This window comes from Bos grunniens, chromosome 20, assembly GCF_055505025.1.
Source record: "Bos grunniens cultivar Pamir isolate PY7600 chromosome 20, Bosgru_T2T1.0, whole genome shotgun sequence".
Lineage (NCBI taxonomy): Eukaryota > Metazoa > Chordata > Mammalia > Artiodactyla > Bovidae > Bos > Bos grunniens.
This window is the reverse complement of record NC_141184.1, coordinates 57,109,819-57,117,140: the sequence shown is the minus strand read 5'-3', so window position 1 is coordinate 57,117,140 and position 7,322 is coordinate 57,109,819.

The window sequence follows — 7,322 nt, the reverse complement described above, 5'->3', positions numbered from 1 at the left end:
TCGTGTGTGAAAGTTGCTCAGTCGTGTCCAACTCTTTGTGACCCCACAGAATTCTCCAGGCCAGAATACTGGAGTGGGTAGCCTTTCCCTTCTCCAGGGGATCTTCCCAACCCAGGGATCAAACCCAGGTCTCCCACAATGCAGGTAGATTCTTTACCAGCTGAATCACAAGGGAAGCCCAAGAATACTGGAGTGGGTATCCTATCCCTTCTCCAGCAGATCCTCCCCACCCAGGAATCAAACCAGGGTCTCCTGCATTGCAGGCGGATTCATGTACTAGTTTGTTAGGGCCACCATAGCTAAGAAGCACAGACTGGGAGGTTTAAACAACAGAGAAGTAGTTTTCTCACTGTTGTGAAGGCTATGTCTGAGATCAAGGTGTTAGCAGGATTGTTTTCCTCTGAGGGCTATGCAGGACGAATCTGCTCCAGTATCTTCACATTGTCTTCCCTCCCTATGTATCTGGCTTCCCCCCTGAAGAAGACATGCAGGGTAGAAACAGTAGCCAAACTTGTTACTGAACCCAGGTCTGGCTGCTCGCTGCTCAAAAGCCATTAAAGAGGCCAAGTTGGTGAAAAGGAAAGTTTGCTGTATTTTAAATGCTGGCGACCCCAGGGGAGAGTGGACCCAGGTCAAAAGGCTGACTCTCTCCACAGGCAATCAATGGCTCAGAGCCTTTATAGGCTGATGGAGGGGACTACATGTAGAAACAGCAGAGTCAGCTCTTAAATCATCTTGATATTGACCAGTGTCATCTTGGTTGTTTTAGGCACAGTTAATCTTCAGTTCTGGGTCAATTTGTTACCATTTCCTTGAGACCAGTTCTCAGAATTGTGGCAGCATGTGTCATGGCTACAGTCTGGTCATCATGTAGTTATCTTCTCCCATCTGCTGGGTGTTACAGTATCTAAAACAGCTCACAAGATATGGCTCAGAATATCTTCAAGAGCTCTTGAGAAGGAACGAAAGGTCCTTGACTATGCTTAAAGACTACGTTATTATTATTTGGTCTCCTTTGACTGTTTTCCTTTGTTTCTACATTTTCTCACTTCTCTGATTAAACATACTCTTTGGCTAAAGTTTTTTCAGACAAAAGGCAGGCAGAGGACTTGGCCTGGGATGCGGGGGGCAGGGGGACAAGGACCCTAGGGTCCTGCTCCATTTCAAACTTAGAATTCACAATCTGATGTAGAAGGAAGTGTCATATTTTATCCAAAACCTGAACACACCTGGCAAGCTCTAGTTTACTCTGGCCCATGAATAGGTTGAACAGGCTCATGGCTGATGGTCCAGTGGGCATGGCTGATCTACATTCTTCTTCTTTGGGATGAGCATCAGCACGTCAAGATAATTTGAAGAGCTTGTGCTCCTCACATGCAGACTATGACTGGACCAGTGAAAAGTTGTGAGTCCCAGCTAACCCCTGGGAAGACAAATAGCACTTCATCAGGAAGCGGTGGCTGTCCCCAACAAATGGTGCAGATGTTCCATCAAGAGCCTGTTATACAGAGTGAAGTAAGTCAGAAAGGAAAACACCAATACAGTATACTAATGCATATATATGGAATTTAGAAAGATGGTAACAATGACCCTATATGTGAGACAGCAAAAGAGACACAGATGTATAGAACAGTCTTTTGGAGTCTGTGGTAGAAGGCGAGCGTGGGATGATTTGAGAGAATAGCATTGAAACATGTATATTATCATATGTGAAACAGATCACCAGTCCAGGTTCGATGCATGAGACAGGGTGCTCAGGGCTGGTGCACTGGGATGACCCAGAAGGATGGGATGGGAAGGGAGGTGGGAGGGGGGTTCAGGATGGGGAACACATGTACACCCATGGCTGATTCATGTCAATGTATGGCAAAAACCACTACAATATTGTAAAGTAATTAGCCTCCAATTAAAATAAATAAATTTTTTTAAAAAGAGCCTGTTACACCACATGACATGTAGGACCTGAGCTGAGAGAAGGTTGGTTCCCAGTGTTTAGGAGCCTTCATCCTCCTTTGGTCCTAGGGTGGGGCTGAAATGAGACAAGCTTATTGTATCATAACACAGCCCAGGGACTGGTTTCTGACCGTCCCCTTTCCCTGGGAGTCTCAGGATATGGAGAGAAGGAAAAGTCTCTTCCTCATTTGAGGAGTTGGTTTGATTAGACTTTCATTTGCCCATATGTTATTTTCTAATTTTTAAGGAGTTTCTCTTACTACAGTAACCTAACCATTATTAACCTAATTAATTTTTTTGTTTGTTTAGTCGTGTCCCACTCTTTTGCAACTTCATGAACTGTAGTGCACCATACTCCCTCTGTCCATGGGATTTCTCAGACAAGAATACTGGAGTGGGTTGCCATTGTCTTCTCCAGGGGATCTTCCCGACCCAGGGATCAAACCTGCACCCCCACTGGCAGGTGGGTTCTTTACCACTGAGCCACCAGGGAAGCACAGTAACCTACCTAATAGTCACTGTTTAAACTGCCCTCCCCTGTCCAAGAAGAGGAAAAAGGTTCTCATTCATTTAGCATTTACTATGACTGAGGGACTGTGATAAAGAGTTACTCATCCTTCCCCCTCCTCCAACATTAAAGTGGAACTTGTGATTTGTGTTTTGGTTGTCTGATATAAGAGACCAGACACTGGGAGAGGCACTGTCCAGGCAGTTAAGGTTGGTGAGAATGGGTGGTCCAAGGGCAGGTAGGTCCCAGAGAGTGGCAGAAGTGGAATGGCCCCACGTGTCTGCACCGTTAGCTTTGGTTCATGGAACTAGTATGTGGTTCCCAAAGATAAACTTGATAGTCAGTCTACCAAGGCTCTGTTTAATTTGTATGGCTGGAGAAACTAGTCTCAACTAGTATTCAACTCGAAGATTCTGCCTCTCTTTCTCTCTGCTAGATTTTGTAATTTTGAGAATCAAGGACTGGGGATTGGCTCTGCTCGTCTGAAAGTTTGATATCTCAGGGAGGAATGCTCCTACTAGGAGAAACGATCATGTTTTCTATACACTGGTATCTCAGACAGCCTCAGATCCCTCACACCCCCGGGCAACATTCTTTCCTCGTTTTCCTCCTGGAATGAAGCATTCATGTTCTTTGGTTGCAGTTTTGAGTGCTGCTATCTGCATTCAGATGTCCTCGGGAATCTCCCCGGGTCAAGTGTAAGTTGGGTCACTGCACCAGTACTGGCTGTGCCAACAGCGGTGACAGCAGCTGCTTTGTGGAGGTGGCACAGGTGTCCTCATTGGAAGCAGAGGGCCGTTGTGGCGGTACAGGTGACCTCAGACAGCTCCAAGGCTTTCAGGGCCAGAAAAGATCTCTGAGGTGATAAACACTAAAAGGGCTTATAGGCTGCAAAAATTAGCTGCCCCTCTGAATGCACCTATAAATAAATGCAGGTAATTTGGAAGATGGAAAATAACCTAAAATGCTGAAATAGTAGGTGGAGCTGAAGCAAAGAAATACTGTTCTTTACTATTTTATGACATTATTTTATTCCCAGAATGGTTCAACCTGAGGAAACAGGCTGAGTAGTTTTCAAGCCTGGAACACTTTTAGTGACTACCAAGTTGGAGAGGGAAAAGATAACATTTTAACCATTGTTATAGAAGACTTTCTGGTAGAAGAATTATCTGGAAAATTTATCTAGATCATAAGTTCTGTCATTGATTTACTTTATAAAATTTTGAAAATTTGACCACCTCCTCCCATGTTTTACCAGAAAAAAAAATAATCTAAGAATGCTGGGTTTTAATGTAGAAAAAAACAAATGTTTAAGCATGTAATATGTCAGTCATGTTAGTTATGTTATAGCAATATTATAACTGATATGAATTTAAAGCACGCAGGTAAAGAATCATTTTTTAAAATCAAATGAGGCAGTTCCGTGTGGTCCAGTGATCAACACTCGGTGTTTTCACTGGTTTGGGCCCAGGTTCAGTGCAACCAAAAAAAAAAAAAAAGGCAAGGCAATCTGATGCAACTGATTTGGAAATTTAATAGTCTAGTTGATAGGAAATTTAATCTCAGTGTTTCATTTATATTTGGGGAGGCCTTTTCCTCTTCTCCTGGTGGTACAAATGTCCTGGAGAGATTATGCAATTTCGAACAATTTCTGCACACCAGAAGTGGACTGGTGGGAACAGTCTGCTCGAGGTGCAGGCAGAAAGGGTGTGCGTTTTTGTGGGTAATTAAGAATAATAATGCTGATTACAAGATTACTTTTCGATTGTCATCATGCAAGAGCAATTTTAAACACTCAGTGATAGATACTCTGTTATGAGAAAATCATCTTTGTGTGCATGAATTCTAGACAACTGCTGTGAATGTTGTTGAGTTTTTAGAATATATATCAAACTCCAAATTAGCTCTTATTTTTTAATAAATATGTTATTCTGTGTGCATGAACTTCAATTAGAAGAAACTTTATTCAGTTCTTCCCTGCCCGCCACCCCCATTTCTGCCATGGGCCCAGCAGTCATACATGTTTGCTTAGTAATTAATTCCTAAATGTTAGGAAACACTTGAATGAATCCCTGTGGTGCTACGTATTCCTGCATTTAAACAGTAGATTCAATTCAAGAGAAGCAAAGATAACAAACTGATTATGCAGATGAAGAAATAAAACTTCAGATAATTCAGTTCTCCCATTCAATTTAACAACTTGGAATTTCTGTGTTTAAATTTTACAGCAGTGAATCAGAGAGTGTATGGTCAGGCCACTCGAGATGGCTATTCTCTCACTCTCTGTCCCTCCCTTGCTCTACCAGTACCTGCTTCACCTACATCCTGCTCACAAGACTGACCTTCCCACGTACCCGTCCCAGGCCCCAGCTGGTGATTGTTCTCATCAAAGGGGCAGTGAAGCTGTGCCCCTCCGCTGGTTTCCCTAGTAACTGATATTAATTCCCCCTGTTACTGGCAATCTCCCTGCCCCGCCCCCTGCAACCCTCCGCTGGCCTGGAGAGCACCACCATGCCATGTGCAGCCCCCCCACCCCTGCCATCCACCACCATCTGCCTGCACACCCTGCCTGAAGCAACTCCAGGCCCTTGCTTCAGAAATGTAAGCTCCCCCATCCATTACAGCACTGATGTCTCTGTGGCTGACTCCAAGCCCTTTCTTCAGTCTTGAAGCCAGGCAAGCACAGGCCTTCTAGGCCTCCAGGAGTAGGAGTCGGGGGCAGCCCAACACAGCGCAGTCTGTGATGCATAATATTATTGTTTGGGTTAGTGCCTTTTCGTTCTTACATGAATGATCCTACTGCCTTTGCACAATAACACTTAAACTGAAATTTTATATTTTAAACTGTTAACTTTTAAAACTAAGGAATAAGTCAAGAAAATAGTTATTTTTATGTGATGAATTATTTAAAAGTTTTGGCTTACGGAGGTAGAGATATCAAATAAATTATCTGCTCCTGGTATGAAATGTGCTATCTGTGCTCCTGCTCTGCTGTTCAGTCCATTGCAGATGCCGCTGCTCTTGTCAGTAGGGTCTGTTTAAAGGAAACGAGTCTGCCCAGCAGAGTCACCAGGACTGTTTCTGTGGCTTCTTTACATTCGTGCTCTGCTCATCAACAAAAGTCACTTTTCTGCCATGCTGTGGGGACCATTGGAAACTGCCATCCCCTTCCTCCAATTCCAGTCAGGCCAGTCCCCTTCCTCTTAATCCTTAATACCTCCCCCTCCCTGAATAATTCTGCTCTTTGCTTAGGTTTTTGAAAAAAAAAAAAATCATAGCACAGTCTTGGGACAGAGAAAGCTCAACTTTCCTTTGTGTGTGTGTGTGTGTGTGTGTGTGTGTGTGTGTGTGTGTGTGTGTGTGTGTATCATTAGAAGATGCGTCAGGATGGAAACAGGGATTTGGAGTCATATATCTCATTATTTTGTCTTGAGACTATAGGAACGTGAAACACGGCTAATTTTTCTCTTGGGTTATCTTGCCACATTAGTCAAGATTACTGGGCAATTGTATTTAAGCAGCAATTCTTGTGAGTACTATCAATTTAGAAAACGAAAAAGATGGTATTTTTAGTACTCTTAAATCACACAAGCTTAGAAATATTATATTCCACTTGAGTTGCCCAGTTTAGTAATTACAATTTAGCTTCATTCTGTGGGCTCTGGCAATGCCCATCGCTGATTGATTATATCATTGTCCTGCAGTCTTCTCAGTATACTATGTTCTTGTGCTATAATGTGGGTGATAGTGTTACTTTGAAGATGACAAAAAATAAAATCACATTTTTGTAAGCCAGAATTCATTGATTAAACCATGGCGTGTTAACTGAGCATCCAGTTGTGCATAATGTTATGCAAGGTGCTCAACTCACCTACAGAAAGTTGGGGATTCTGCTTCAGGATGCTGCTTCTCCTCAGCACCACCTTCCGTTTTCCTTCAGAACGCAGTGGCTATTCAAACCAGATGGTTACTTTTTCTCATATGTATGTAGAAAACATGTTACTAATCCTCAGAAGTTATCCATGGAGATTATTTTACGTCTGCTGTACTCCGCAAGCAAAGGAAAGCTTTCTTTAATGGTAGGACTGGGAGCGCTGGCTGGATACCCTCAAACAGGCAAGGCACATCCTTTGTCTCTGACTCCAGGTTGTACCAAATTAATCATCACAACCAAATTCCTCTCCCTACTGACTACACCACCCATTCCTGAACCATCGTCAGTTTTCTCTGCAGCCTCTGTATGATCTCCTGTTTGGCACATAATAAACTCTCATGAAACGCTAGAGAGTTTATTATCCCTTTCTCTGCCTTTCCATTCCCCCTTGATCAATGAATGAATGAATGAGTGAACAATGAATTAATTCTTCTCTATTGCCAGCTAGATTTCCTTGTTCCATGGTCACGTGGCACAACATGCCTACAGTCCCTGAATTTTTATATTTTGTGTTCAGATATACTGAGAATGGGCTTCCCAGGTGGAGCTAGTGGTAAAGAACCCACCTGCCAACGCAGGAGACATAAGAGATGCGAGTCAGATCCCTGGTTCAGGAAGGTCCTCTTGAGGAGAGCATGGCAACCCACTCCAGTATTCTTGCCTGGAGAATCCCATGGACAGAGGAGCCTGGTGGGCAACAGTCCATAGAGTCTCAGAGTTGGACATCACTGAAGCAACTAAGCATGTGTACTGAGAATACTTCAGATCTCTTAATCTGAAAATTACATTCCTGGGAAGGTAAAGGTCCATCCTTTGTCTAATCTCTTAATATGCTGTTCAGATAGAGTCACTAAATTACCCTGGTGGCCCCAGCTTGCAATAATAACATGGCTGTGGCTGGAAGTAGCAATTAGTGAAGGATTTCTC